This window comes from Pseudophryne corroboree, unplaced genomic scaffold (genome assembly GCF_028390025.1).
Source record: "Pseudophryne corroboree isolate aPseCor3 unplaced genomic scaffold, aPseCor3.hap2 scaffold_822, whole genome shotgun sequence".
Taxonomy (NCBI): Eukaryota; Metazoa; Chordata; class Amphibia; order Anura; family Myobatrachidae; genus Pseudophryne; species Pseudophryne corroboree.
Window position 1 is genome coordinate 21,087 of NW_026970401.1, and position 12,112 is coordinate 33,198.

Consider the following 12,112-nt stretch of genomic DNA (forward strand, 5'->3'; position numbering starts at 1 on the left):
CAATGGGCACATTAAGCTACTTCCCCAATATATATTTTTTTGTGTTAAAAGTTATTCATACACAACTTGGTAAAACATACTAAATTTAATACATAATGGATTACATCCTGGGATTATCTTTTTCAACAATCTGTTAATTTACAATTAAAAATTGTGTATTAGATTTTTTAGATTGATTTTGCTTAGATTTGCATATACTCCTTGTCTAAATTGTCTATTTTTATACTATTAGTAGATGCCTTAATATTTGTTATTATCCTATCTAATATTTATTTTTATTTTGTAATGTGGAAAGAAACTGGAGCATTTTTATGATACCCATGCTTCAAGTGACTCTATGGCTTAAGCTTTTTTTTTTTGAAAAATTAAATGCTATAAAAACAAAATATGATCTGTGCTTTGAGGTACATTTGCCAGTTTTGTGTTTGCTTGCAGTGATATCTGTGGCCGGTTAGCTCAGTTGGTTAGAGCGTGGTGCTAAGAACACCAAGGTCACGGGTTCGATCCCCGTATGGGCCATTTGCTTTTCTTGATGGACAAGAATGGAATAAGCTCATCGGTGGAGTGCATGAATACTTGAAAACATCATAGACACATATATCACAAAATCTCTTCAAATACATATCAGAAGCCAGTGGGAGTGTCATCCTTTGGCTGATGAAGATTTTTCTCTACATGGCTCAGTGACTTTTGTCTCAAATCAAGCAATATGGCATAACTAAGATATGCAAGGGCAAATTAATCAGTTATTATATTGCTGCTCAAACATAGAGGGCACTAGGTGTTACTATAAGAAAAAGAAGAAGAAGATATGTGCTCCCCTCTCATTAGTGCACACTGAAGTAAAAAAAAATGGAGAATTTCTAAAGACCAGAGCACAAGTAATGGATCTCTGCATTCTTATTGCATCTTTTCTTATTTCCAAATATTTGACATACTTTTGATTTGATAAGCTTAAAAATGAGTTTAAACAAAGGACACCACTGAAGATGATGGAATTTATATGAATTTTAAATGAAGATTTGCAATACTCATACATTGAATGAAAATGGAGCTTTGAACAAAAGGAAAATAAACAATGTTAGCTCCCATGAGATATGAACTCAGATTACTAGATTCAAAGTCCAGGGTGCTAACAATTACACCATGGAACCCTCGCCTGAGCAATGGCATCTACTGAAGTGCGCTCATCTTTTAAATGCAAAGAAAAGAAATTCAATACTTTATATATATTATTTCCAGTTTCTAATAAGCTCAGGGATGCAATAGGTATTATGTAGAATATTTGTCCAAAACCAATGATAATATATAAAAAGTAACCTATTTTTTAAAGGAGAAGATAGATACTAGAAACCTAAATGCCTAGGACCAATTTCAGTTGGAACATCACCCCTTATGTTATCCTAGCATTGAATTGACAGTTTTTCTGTATTTCCATATTTGCATATCAGCCACTTACAATTGTTTCAAGCTTTATAACAGAGGACTGCCTTTTTTATAGACCAAGGATGAAAGTCTCTTGTGAGTTTAGTCTGATAATGACATCACAATTTGTAAATTAAGCTATAGTATGATTACAGAGTGTAGACTGAATAAAAAGTGCTTTCCTATGGATTGAAGTTTGTATTTTCTTAAGCTTTGCATTCCAAAATGGGCTAGCATTCTTTATTTCCAATGGGCACATTAAGCTACTTCCCCAATATATATTTTTTTGTGTTAAAAGTTATTCATACACAACTTGGTAAAACATACTAAATTTAATACATAATGGATTACATCCTGGGATTATCTTTTTCAACAATCTGTAAATTTACAATTAAAAATTGTGTATAAGATTTTTTAGATTGCTTTTGCTTAGATTTGCATATACTCCTTGTCTAAATTATCTATTTTTATACTATTAGTAGATGCCTTAATCTTTGTTATTATCCTATCTAATATTTATTTTTATTTTGTAATGTGGAAAGAAACTGGAGCATTTTTATGATACCCATGCTTCAAGTGACTCTATGGTTTAAGCTTTTTTTTGAAAAATGAAATGCTATAAAAACAAAATATGATCTGTGCTTTGAGGTACATTTGCCAGTTTTGTGTTTGCTTGCAGTGATATTTGTAGCCGGTTAGCTCAGTTGGTTAGAGCGTGGTGCTAAAAACACCAAGGTCACGGGTTCGATCCCCGTATAGGCCATTTGCTTCTCTTGATGGACAAGAATGGAATAAGCTTATCGGTGGAGTGCATGAATACTTGAAAACATCATAGACACATATATCACAAAATCTCTTCAAATACATATCAGAAGCCAGTGGGAGTGTCATCCTTTGGCTGATGAAGATTTTTCTCTACATGGCTCAGTGACTTTTGTCTCAAATCAAGCAATATGGCATAACTAAGATATGCAAGGGCAAATTAATCAGTTATTATATTGCTGCTCAAACATAGAGGGCACTAGGTGTTACTAGAAGAAAAAGAAGAAGATATGTGCTCCCCTCTCATTAGTGCACACTGAAGTAAAAAAAAATGGAGAATTTCTAAAGACCAGAGCACAAGTAATGGATCTCTGCATTCTTATTGCATCTTTTCTTATTTCCAAATATTTGACATACTTCTGATTTGATAAGCTTAACAATGAGTTTCAAACAAAGGACACCACTGAAGATGATGGAATTTATATGAATTTTAAATGAAGATTTGCAATACTCATACATTGAATGAAAATGGAGCTTTGAACAAAAGGAAAATAAACAATGTTAGCTCCCACGAGATATGAACTCAGATTACTAGATTCAAAGTCCAGGGTGCTAACAATTACACCATGGAACCCTCGCCTGAGCAATGGCATCTATTGAAGTGCGCTCATCTTTTAAATGCAAAGAAAAGAAGTACAATACTTTATATATATTATTTCCAGTTTCTAATAAGCTCAGGGATGCAATAGGTATTATGTAGAATATTTGTCCAAACCCAATGATAATATATAAAAAGTAACCTATTTTTTAAAGGAGAAGATAGATACTAGAAACCTAAATGCCTAGGACCAATTTCAGTTGGAACATCACCCCTTATGTTATCCTAGCATTGAATTGACAGTTTTTCTGTATTTCCATATTTGCATATCAGCCACTTACAATTGTTTCAAGCTTTATAAGAGAGGACTGCCTTTTTTATAGACCAAGGATGAAAGTCTCTTGTGAGTTAAGTCTGATAATGACATCACAATTTGTAAATTAAGCTATAGTATGATTACAGAGTGTAGACTGAATAAAAAGTGCTTTCCTATGGATTGAAGTTTGTATTTTCTTAAGCTTTGCATTCCAAAATGGGCTAGCATTCTTTATTTCCAATGGGCACATTAAGCTACTTCCCCAATATATATTTTTTTGTGTTAAAAGTTATTCATACACAACTTGGTAAAACATACTAAATTTAATACATAATGGATTACATCCTGGGATTATCTTTTTCAACAATCTGTAAATTTACAATTAAAAATTGTGTATTAGATTTTTCAGATTGATTTTGCTTAGATTTGCATATACTCCTTGTCTAAATTGTCTATTTTTATACTATTACTAGATGCCTTAATCTTTGTTATTATCCTATCTAATATTTATTTTTATTTTGTAATGTGGAAAGAAACTGGAGCATTTTTATGATACCCATGCTTCAAGTGACTCTATGTCTTAAGCTTTTTTTTTTTGGAAAAAAGAAATGCTATAAAAACAAAAAATGATCTGTGCTTTGAGGTACATTTGCCAGTTTTGTGTTTGCTTGCAATAACATCTGTGGTCGGTTAGCTCAGTTGGTTAGAGCGTGGTGCTAATAATGCCAAGGTCAAGGGTTCTATCCCCGTATGGGCCATTTGCTTTTCTTGATGGACAAGAATGGAATAAGCTCATCGGTGGAGTGCATGAATACTTGAAAACATCATAGACACATATATCACAAAATCTCTTCAAATACATATCAGAAGCCAGTGGGAGTGTCATCCTTTGGCTGATGAAGATTTTTCTCTACATGGCTCAGTGACTTTTGTCTCAAATCAAGCAATATGGCATAACTAAGATATGCAAGGGCAAATTAATCAGTTATATTGCTGCTCAAACATAGAGGGCACTAGGTGTTACTAGAAGAAGAAGAAGATATGTGCTCCCCTCTCATTAGTGCACACTGAAGTAAAAAAAATGGAGAATTTCTAAAGACCAGAGCACAAGTAATGGATCTCTGCATTCTTATTGCATCTTTTCTTATTTCCAAATATTTGACATACTTCTGATTTGATAAGTTTAAAAATGAGTTTAAACAAAGGACACCACTGAAGATGATGGAATTTATATTAATTTTAAATGAAGATTTGCAATACTCATACATTGAATGAAAATGGAGCTTTGAACAATAGGAAAATAAACAATGTTAGCTCCCACGAGATATGAACTCAGATTACTAGATTCAAAGTCCAGGGTGCTAACAATTACACCATGGAACCCTCACCTGAGCAATGGCATCTACTGAAGTGCGCTCATCTTTTAAATGCAAAGAAAAGAAATTCAATACTTTATATATATTATTTCAAGTTTCTAATAAGCTCAGGGATGCAATAGGTATTATGTAGAATATTTGTCCAAAACCAATGATAATATATAAAAAGTAACCTATTTTTTAAAGTAGAAGATAGATACTAGAAATCTAAATGCCTAGGACCAATTTCAGTTGGAGCATCACCCCTTATTTTATCCTAGCATTGAATTGACAGTTTTTCTGTATTTCCATATTTGCATGTCAGCCACTTACAATTGTTTCAAGCTTTATAACAGAGGACTGCCTTTTTTATAGACCAAGGATGAAAGTCTCTTATGAGTTAAGTCTGATAATGACATCACAATTTGTAAATTAAGCTATAGTATGATTACAGAGTGTAGACTGAATAAAAAGTGCTTTCCTATGGATTGAAGTTTGTATTTTCTTAAGCTTTGCATTCCAAAATGGGCTAGCATTCTTTATTTCCAATGGGCACATTAAGCTACTTCCCCAATATATATTTTTTTGTGTTAAAAGTTATTCATACACAACTTGGTAAAACATACTAAATTTAATACATAATGGATTACATCCTGGGATTATCTTTTTCAACAATCTGTAAATTTACAATTAAAAATTGTGTATTAGATTTTGTAGATTGATTTTGCTTAGATTTGCATATACTCCTTGTCTAAATTGTCTATTTTTATACTATTAGTAGATGCCTTAATATTTGTTATTATCCTATCTAATATTTATTTTTATTTTGTAATGTGGAAAGAAACTGGAGCATTTTTATGATACCCATGCTTCAAGTGACTCTATGGCTTAAGCTTTTTTTTAAAAAAAATTAAATGCTATAAAAACAAAATATGATCTGTGCTTTGAGGTACATTTGCCAGTTTTGTGTTTGCTTGCAGTGATATCTGTGGCCGGTTAGCTCAGTTGGTTAGAGCGTGGTGCTAATAACGCCAAGGTCACGGGTTTGATCCCCGTATGGGCCATTTGCTTTTCTTGATGGACAAGAATGGAATAAGCTCATCGGTGGAGTGCATGAATACTTGAAAACATCATAGACACATATATCACAAAATCTCTTCAAATACATATCAGAAGCCAGTGGGAGTGTCATCCTTTGGCTGATGAAGATTTTTCTCTACATGGCTCAGTGACTTTTGTCTCAAATCAAGCAATATGGCATAACTAAGATATGCAAGGGCAAATTAATCAGTTATTATATTGCTGCTCAAACATAGAGGGCACTAGGTGTTACTAGAAGAAAAAGAAGAAGAAGATATGTGCTCCCCTCTCATTAGTGCACACTGAAGTAAAAAAAAATGGAGAATTTCTAAAGACCAGAGCACAAGTAATGGATCTCTGCATTCTTATTGCATCTTTTCTTATTTCCAAATATTTGACATACTTCTGATTTGATAAGCTTAAAAATGAGTTTAAACAAAGGACACCACTGAAGATGATGGAATTTATATGAATTTTAAATGAAGATTTGCAATACTCATACATTGAATGAAAATGGAGCTTTGAACAAAAGGAAAATAAACAATGTTAGCTCCCACGAGATATGAACTCAGATTACTAGATTCAAAGTCCAGGGTGCTAACAATTACACCATGGAACCCTCGCCTGAGCAATGGCATCTACTGAAGTGCGCTCATCTTTTAAATGCAAAGAAAAGAAATTCAATACTTTATATATATTATTTCCAGTTTCTAATAAGCTCAGGGATGCAATAGGTATTATGTAGAATATTTGTCCAAAACCAATGATAATATATAAAAAGTAACCTATTTTTTAAAGGAGAAGATAGATACTAGAAACCTAAATGCCTAGGACCAATTTCAGTTGGAACATCACCCCTTATGTTATCCTAGCATTGAATTGACAGTTTTTCTGTATTTCCATATTTGCATATCAGCCACTTACAATTGTTTCAAGCTTTATAAGAGAGGACTGCCTTTTTTATAGACCAAGGATGAAAGTCTCTTGTGAGTAAAGTCTGATAATGACATCACAATTTGTAAATTAAGCTATAGTATGATTACAGAGTGTAGACTGAATAAAAAGTGCTTTCCTATGGATTGAAGTTTGTATTTTCTTAAGCTTTGCATTCCAAAATGGGCTAGCATTCTTTATTTCCAATGGGCACATTAAGCTACTTCCCCAATATATATATTTTTGTGTTAAAAGTTATTCATACACAACTTGGTAAAACATACTAAATTTAATACATAATGGATTACATCCTGGGATTATCTTTTTCAACAATCTGTAAATTTACAATTAAAAATTGTGTATAAGATTTTTCAGATTGATTTTGCTTAGATTTGCATATACTCCTTGTCTAAATTGTCTATTTTTATACTATTACTAGATGCCTTAATCTTTGTTATTATCCTATCTAATATTTATTTTTATTTTGTAATGTGGAAAGAAACTGGAGCATTTTTATGATACCCATGCTTCAAGTGACTCTATGTCTTAAGCTTTTTTTTGAAAAAAGAAATGCTATAAAAACAAAATATGATCTGTGCTTTGAGGTACATTTGCCAGTTTTGTGTTTGCTTGCAATAACATCCGTGGCCGGTTAGCTCAGTTGGTTAGAGCATGGTGCTAATAATGCCAAGGTCAAGGGTTCTATCCCCGTATGGGCCATTTGCTTTTCTTGATGGACAAGAATGGAATAAGCTCATCGGTGGAGTGCATGAATACTTGAAAACATCATAGACACATATATCACAAAATATCTTCAAATACATATAAGAAACCAGTGGGAGTGTCATCCTTTGGCTGATGAAGATTTTTCTCTACATGGCTCAGTGACTTTGGTCTCAAATCAAGCAATATGGCATAACTATGATATGCAAGGGCAAATTAATCAGTTATTATATTGCTGCTCAAACATAGAGGGCACTAGGTGTTACTAGAAGAAGAAGAAGAAGAAGAAGAAGAAGATATGTGCTCCCCTCTCATTAGTGCACACTGAAGTAAAAAAAAATGGAGAATTTCTAAAGACCAGAGCACAAGTAATGGATCTCTGCATTCTTATTGCATCTTTTCTTATTTCCATATATTTGACATACTTCTGATTTGATAAGTTTAAAAATGAGTTTAAACAAAGGACACCACTGAAGATGATGGAATTTATATGAATTTTAAATGAAGATTTGCAATACTCATACATTGAATGAAAATGGAGCTTTGAACAAAAGGAAAATAAACAATGTTAGCTCCCACGAGATATGAACTCAGATGACTAGATTCAAAGTCCATGGTGCTAACAATTACACCATGGAACCCTCACCTGAGTAATGGCATCTACTGAAGTGCGCTCATCTTTTAAATGCAAAGAAAAGAAATTCAATGCTTTATATATATTATTTCAAGTTTCTAATAAGCTCAGGGATGCAATAGGTATTATGTAGAATATTTGTCCAAACCCAATGATAATATATAAAAAGTAACCTATTTTTAAAGGAGAAGATAGATACTAGAAACCTAAATGCCTAGGACCAATTTCAGTTGGAGCATCACCCCTTATGTTATCCTAGCATTGAATTGACAGTTTTTCTGTATTTCCATATTTGCATATCAGCCACTTACAATTGTTTCAAGCTTTATAACAGAGGACTGCCTTTTTTATAGACCAAGGATGAAAGTCTCTTGTGAGTTAAGTCTGATAATGACATCACAATTTGTAAATTAAGCTATAGTATGATTACAGAGTGTAGACTGAATAAAAAGTGCTTTCCTATGGATTGAAGTTTGTATTTTCTTAAGCTTTGCATTCCAAAATGGGCTAGCATTCTTTATTTCCAATGGGCACATTAAGCTACTTCCCCAATATATATTTTTTTGTGTTAAAAGTTATTCATACACAACTTGGTAAAACATACTAAATTTAATACATAATGGATTACATCCTGGGATTATCTTTTTAAACAATCTGTAAATTTACAATTAAAAATTGTGTATTAGATTTTTTAGATTGATTTTGCTTAGATTTGCATATACTCCTAGTCTAAATTGTCTATTTTTATACTATTACTAGATGCCTTAATCTTTGTTATTATCCTATCTAATATTTATTTTTATTTTGTAATGTGGAAAGAAACTGGAGCATTTTTATGATACCCATGCTTCAAGTGACTCTATGGCTTAAGCTTTTTTTTGAAAAATGAAATGCTATAAAAACAAAATATGATCTGTGCTTTGAGGTACACTTGCCAGTTTTGTGTTTGCTTGCAGTAACATCTGTGGCCGGGTAGCTCAGTTGGTTAGAGCGTGGTGCTAATAACGCCAAGGTCATGGGTTCGATCCCTGTATGGGCCATTTGCTTTTCTTGATGGACAAGAATGGAATAAACTCATCGGTGGAGTGCATGAATACTTGAAAACATCATAGACACATATATCACAAAATCTCTTCAAATACATATCAGAAGCCAGTGGGAGTGTCATCCTTTGGCTGATGAAGATTTTTCTCTACATGGCTCAGTGACTTTTGTCTCAAATCAAGCAATATGGCATAACTAAGATATGCAAGGGCAAATTAATTAGTTATTATATTGCTGCTCAAACATAGAGGGCACTAGGTGATACTAGAAGAAGATATGTGCTCCCCTCTCATTAGTGCACACTGAAGTAAAAAAAATGGAGAATTTCTAAAGACCAGAGCACAAGTAATGGATCTCTGCATTCTTATTGCATCTTTTCTTATTTCCAAATATTTGACATACTTCTGATTTGATAAGTTTAAAAATGAGTTTAAACAAAGGACACCACTGAAGATGATGGAATTTATATGAATTTTAAATGAAGATTTGCAATACTCATACATTGAATGAAACTGGAGCTTTGAACAAAAGGAAAATAAACAATGTTAGCTCCCACGAGATATGAATTCAGATTACTAGATTCAAAGTCCATGGTGCTAACAATTACACCATGGAACCCTCACCTGAGCAATGGCATCTACTGAAGTGCGCTCATCTTTTAAATGCAAAGAAAAGAAATTCAATACTTTATATATATTATTTCAAGTTTCTAATAAGCTCAGGGATGCAATAGGTATTATGTAGAATATTTGTCCAAACCCAATGATAATATATAAAAAGTAACCTATTTTTTAAAGGAGAAGATAGATACTAGAAACCTAAATGCCTAGGACCAATTTCAGTTGGAGCATCACCCCTTATGTTATCCTAGCATTGAATTGACAGTTTTTCTGTATTTCCATATTTGCATATCAGCCACTTACAATTGTTTCAAGCTTTATAACAGAGGACTGCCTTTTTTATAGACCAAGGATGAAAGTCTCTTGTGAGTTAAGTCTGATAATGACATCACAATTTGTAAATTAAGCTATAGTATGATTACAGAGTGTAGACTGAATAAAAAGTGCTTTCCTATGGATTGAAGTTTGTATTTTCTTAAGCTTTGCATTCCAAAATGGGCTAGCATTCTTTATTTCCAATGGGCACATTAAGCTACTTCCCCAATATATATTTTTTTGTGTTAAAAGTTATTCATACACAACTTGGTAAAACATACTAAATTTAATACATAATGGATTACATCCTGGGATTATCTTTTTCAACAATCTGTAAATTTACAATTAAAAATTGTGTATTAGATTTTTTAGATTGATTTTGCTTAGATTTGCATATACTCCTTGTCTAAATTGTCTATTTTTATACTATTAGTAGATGCCTTAATCTTTGTTATTATCCTATCTAATATTTATTTTTATTTTGTAATGTGGAAAGAAACTGGAGCATTTTTATGATACCCATGCTTCAAGTGACTCTATGGCTTAAGCTTTTTTTTGAAAAATGAAATGCTATAAAAACAAAATATGATCTGTGCTTTGAGGTACATTTGCCAGTTTTGTGTTTGCTTGCAGTAATATCTGTGGCCGGTTAGCTCAGTTGGTTAGAGCGTGGTGCTAATAACGCCAAGGTCACGGGTTCGATCCCCGTATGGGCCATTTGCTTTTCTTGATGGACAAGAATGGAATAAGCTCATCGGTGGAGTGCATGAATACTTGAAAACATCATAGACACATATATCACAAAATCTCTTCAAATACATATCAGAAGCCAGTGGGAGTGTCATCCTTTGGCTGATGAAGATTTTTCTCTACATGGCTCAGTGACTTTTGTCTCAAATCAAGCAATATGGCATAACTAAGATATGCAAGGGCAAATTAATCAGTTATAATATTGCTGCTCAAACATAGAGGGCACTAGGTGTTACTAGAAGAAGAAGAAGAAGATATGTGCTCCCCTCTCATTAGTGCACACTGAAGTAAAAAAAAAATGGAGAATTTCTAAAGACCAGAGCACAAGTAATGGATCTCTGCATTCTTATTGCATCTTTTCTTATTTCCAAATATTTGACATACTTCTGATTTGATAAGTTTAAAAATGAGTTTAAACAAAGGACACCACTGAAGATGATGGAATTTATATGAATTTTAAATGAAGATTTGCAATACTCATACATTGAATGAAACTGGAGCTTTGAACAAAAGGAAAATAAACAATGTTAGCTCCCACGAGATATTAATTCAGATTACTAGATTCAAAGTCCAGGGTGCTAACAATTACACCATGGAACCCTCACCTGAGCAATGGCATCTACTGAAGTGCGCTCATCTTTTAAATGCAAAGAAAAGAAATTCAATACTTTATATATATTATTTCAAGTTTCTAATAAGCTCAGGGATGCAATAGGTATTATGTAGAATATTTGTCCAAACCCAATGATAATATATAAAAAGTAACCTATTTTTTAAAGGAGAAGATAGATACTAGAAACCTAAATGCCTAGGACCAATTTCAGTTGGAGCATCACCCCTTATGTTATCCTAGCATTGAATTGACAGTTTTTCTGTATTTCCATATTTGCATATCAGCCACTTACAATTGTTTCAAGCTTTATAACAGAGGACTGCCTTTTTTATAGACCAAGGATGAAAGTCTCTTGTGAGTTAAATCTGATAATGACATCACAATTTGTAAATTAAGCTATAGTATGATTACAGAGTGTAGACTGAATAAAAAGTGCTTTCCTATGGATTGAAGTTTGTATTTTCTTAAGCTTTGCATTCCAAAATGGGCTAGCATTCTTTATTTCCAATGGGCACATTAAGCTACTTCCCCAATATATATTTTTTTGTGTTAAAAGTTATTCATACACAACTTGGTAAAACATACTAAATTTAATACATAATGGATTACATCCTGGGATTATCTTTTTCAACAATCTGTAAATTTACAATTAAAAATTGTGTATTAGATTTTTTAGATTGATTTTGCTTAGATTTGCATATACTCCTTGTCTAAATTGTCTATTTTTATACTATTAGTAGATGCCTTAATCTTTGTTATTATCCTATCTAATATTTATTTTTATTTTGTAATGTGGAAAGAAACTGGAGCATTTTTATGATACCCATGCTTCAAGTGACTCTATGGCTTAAGCTTTTTTTTGAAAAATGAAATGCTATAAAAACAAAATATGATCTGTGCTTTGAGGTACATTTGCCAGTTTTGTGTTTGCTTGCAGTGATATC

The 12,112-nt window shown here is 32.5% G+C and overlaps 7 non-coding genes across 7 annotated transcripts; all 7 read left to right on the plus strand.

Moving 5' to 3' along the window:
- The first annotated feature begins 445 nt into the window (after positions 1 to 445).
- On the plus strand, positions 446 to 519 carry TRNAL-AAG (transfer RNA leucine (anticodon AAG)). The gene has a single exon. It is a non-coding gene; the product is annotated as a tRNA-Leu (tRNA).
- A 1,595-nt stretch (positions 520 to 2,114) lies between these two features.
- Positions 2,115 to 2,188, plus strand: TRNAF-AAA (transfer RNA phenylalanine (anticodon AAA)). Its single transcript has one exon. It is a non-coding gene; the product is annotated as a tRNA-Phe (tRNA).
- Positions 2,189 to 3,785: 1,597 nt separating this feature from the next.
- TRNAI-AAU (transfer RNA isoleucine (anticodon AAU)) lies at positions 3,786 to 3,859 on the plus strand. Its single transcript has one exon. It is a non-coding gene; the product is annotated as a tRNA-Ile (tRNA).
- A 1,587-nt stretch (positions 3,860 to 5,446) lies between these two features.
- On the plus strand, positions 5,447 to 5,520 carry TRNAI-AAU (transfer RNA isoleucine (anticodon AAU)). The gene has a single exon. It is a non-coding gene; the product is annotated as a tRNA-Ile (tRNA).
- A 1,595-nt stretch (positions 5,521 to 7,115) lies between these two features.
- Positions 7,116 to 7,189, plus strand: TRNAI-AAU (transfer RNA isoleucine (anticodon AAU)). Its single transcript has one exon. It is a non-coding gene; the product is annotated as a tRNA-Ile (tRNA).
- A 1,603-nt stretch (positions 7,190 to 8,792) lies between these two features.
- TRNAI-AAU (transfer RNA isoleucine (anticodon AAU)) lies at positions 8,793 to 8,866 on the plus strand. The gene has a single exon. It is a non-coding gene; the product is annotated as a tRNA-Ile (tRNA).
- Positions 8,867 to 10,448: 1,582 nt separating this feature from the next.
- On the plus strand, positions 10,449 to 10,522 carry TRNAI-AAU (transfer RNA isoleucine (anticodon AAU)). Its single transcript has one exon. It is a non-coding gene; the product is annotated as a tRNA-Ile (tRNA).
- Positions 10,523 to 12,112: the final 1,590 nt, after the last annotated feature.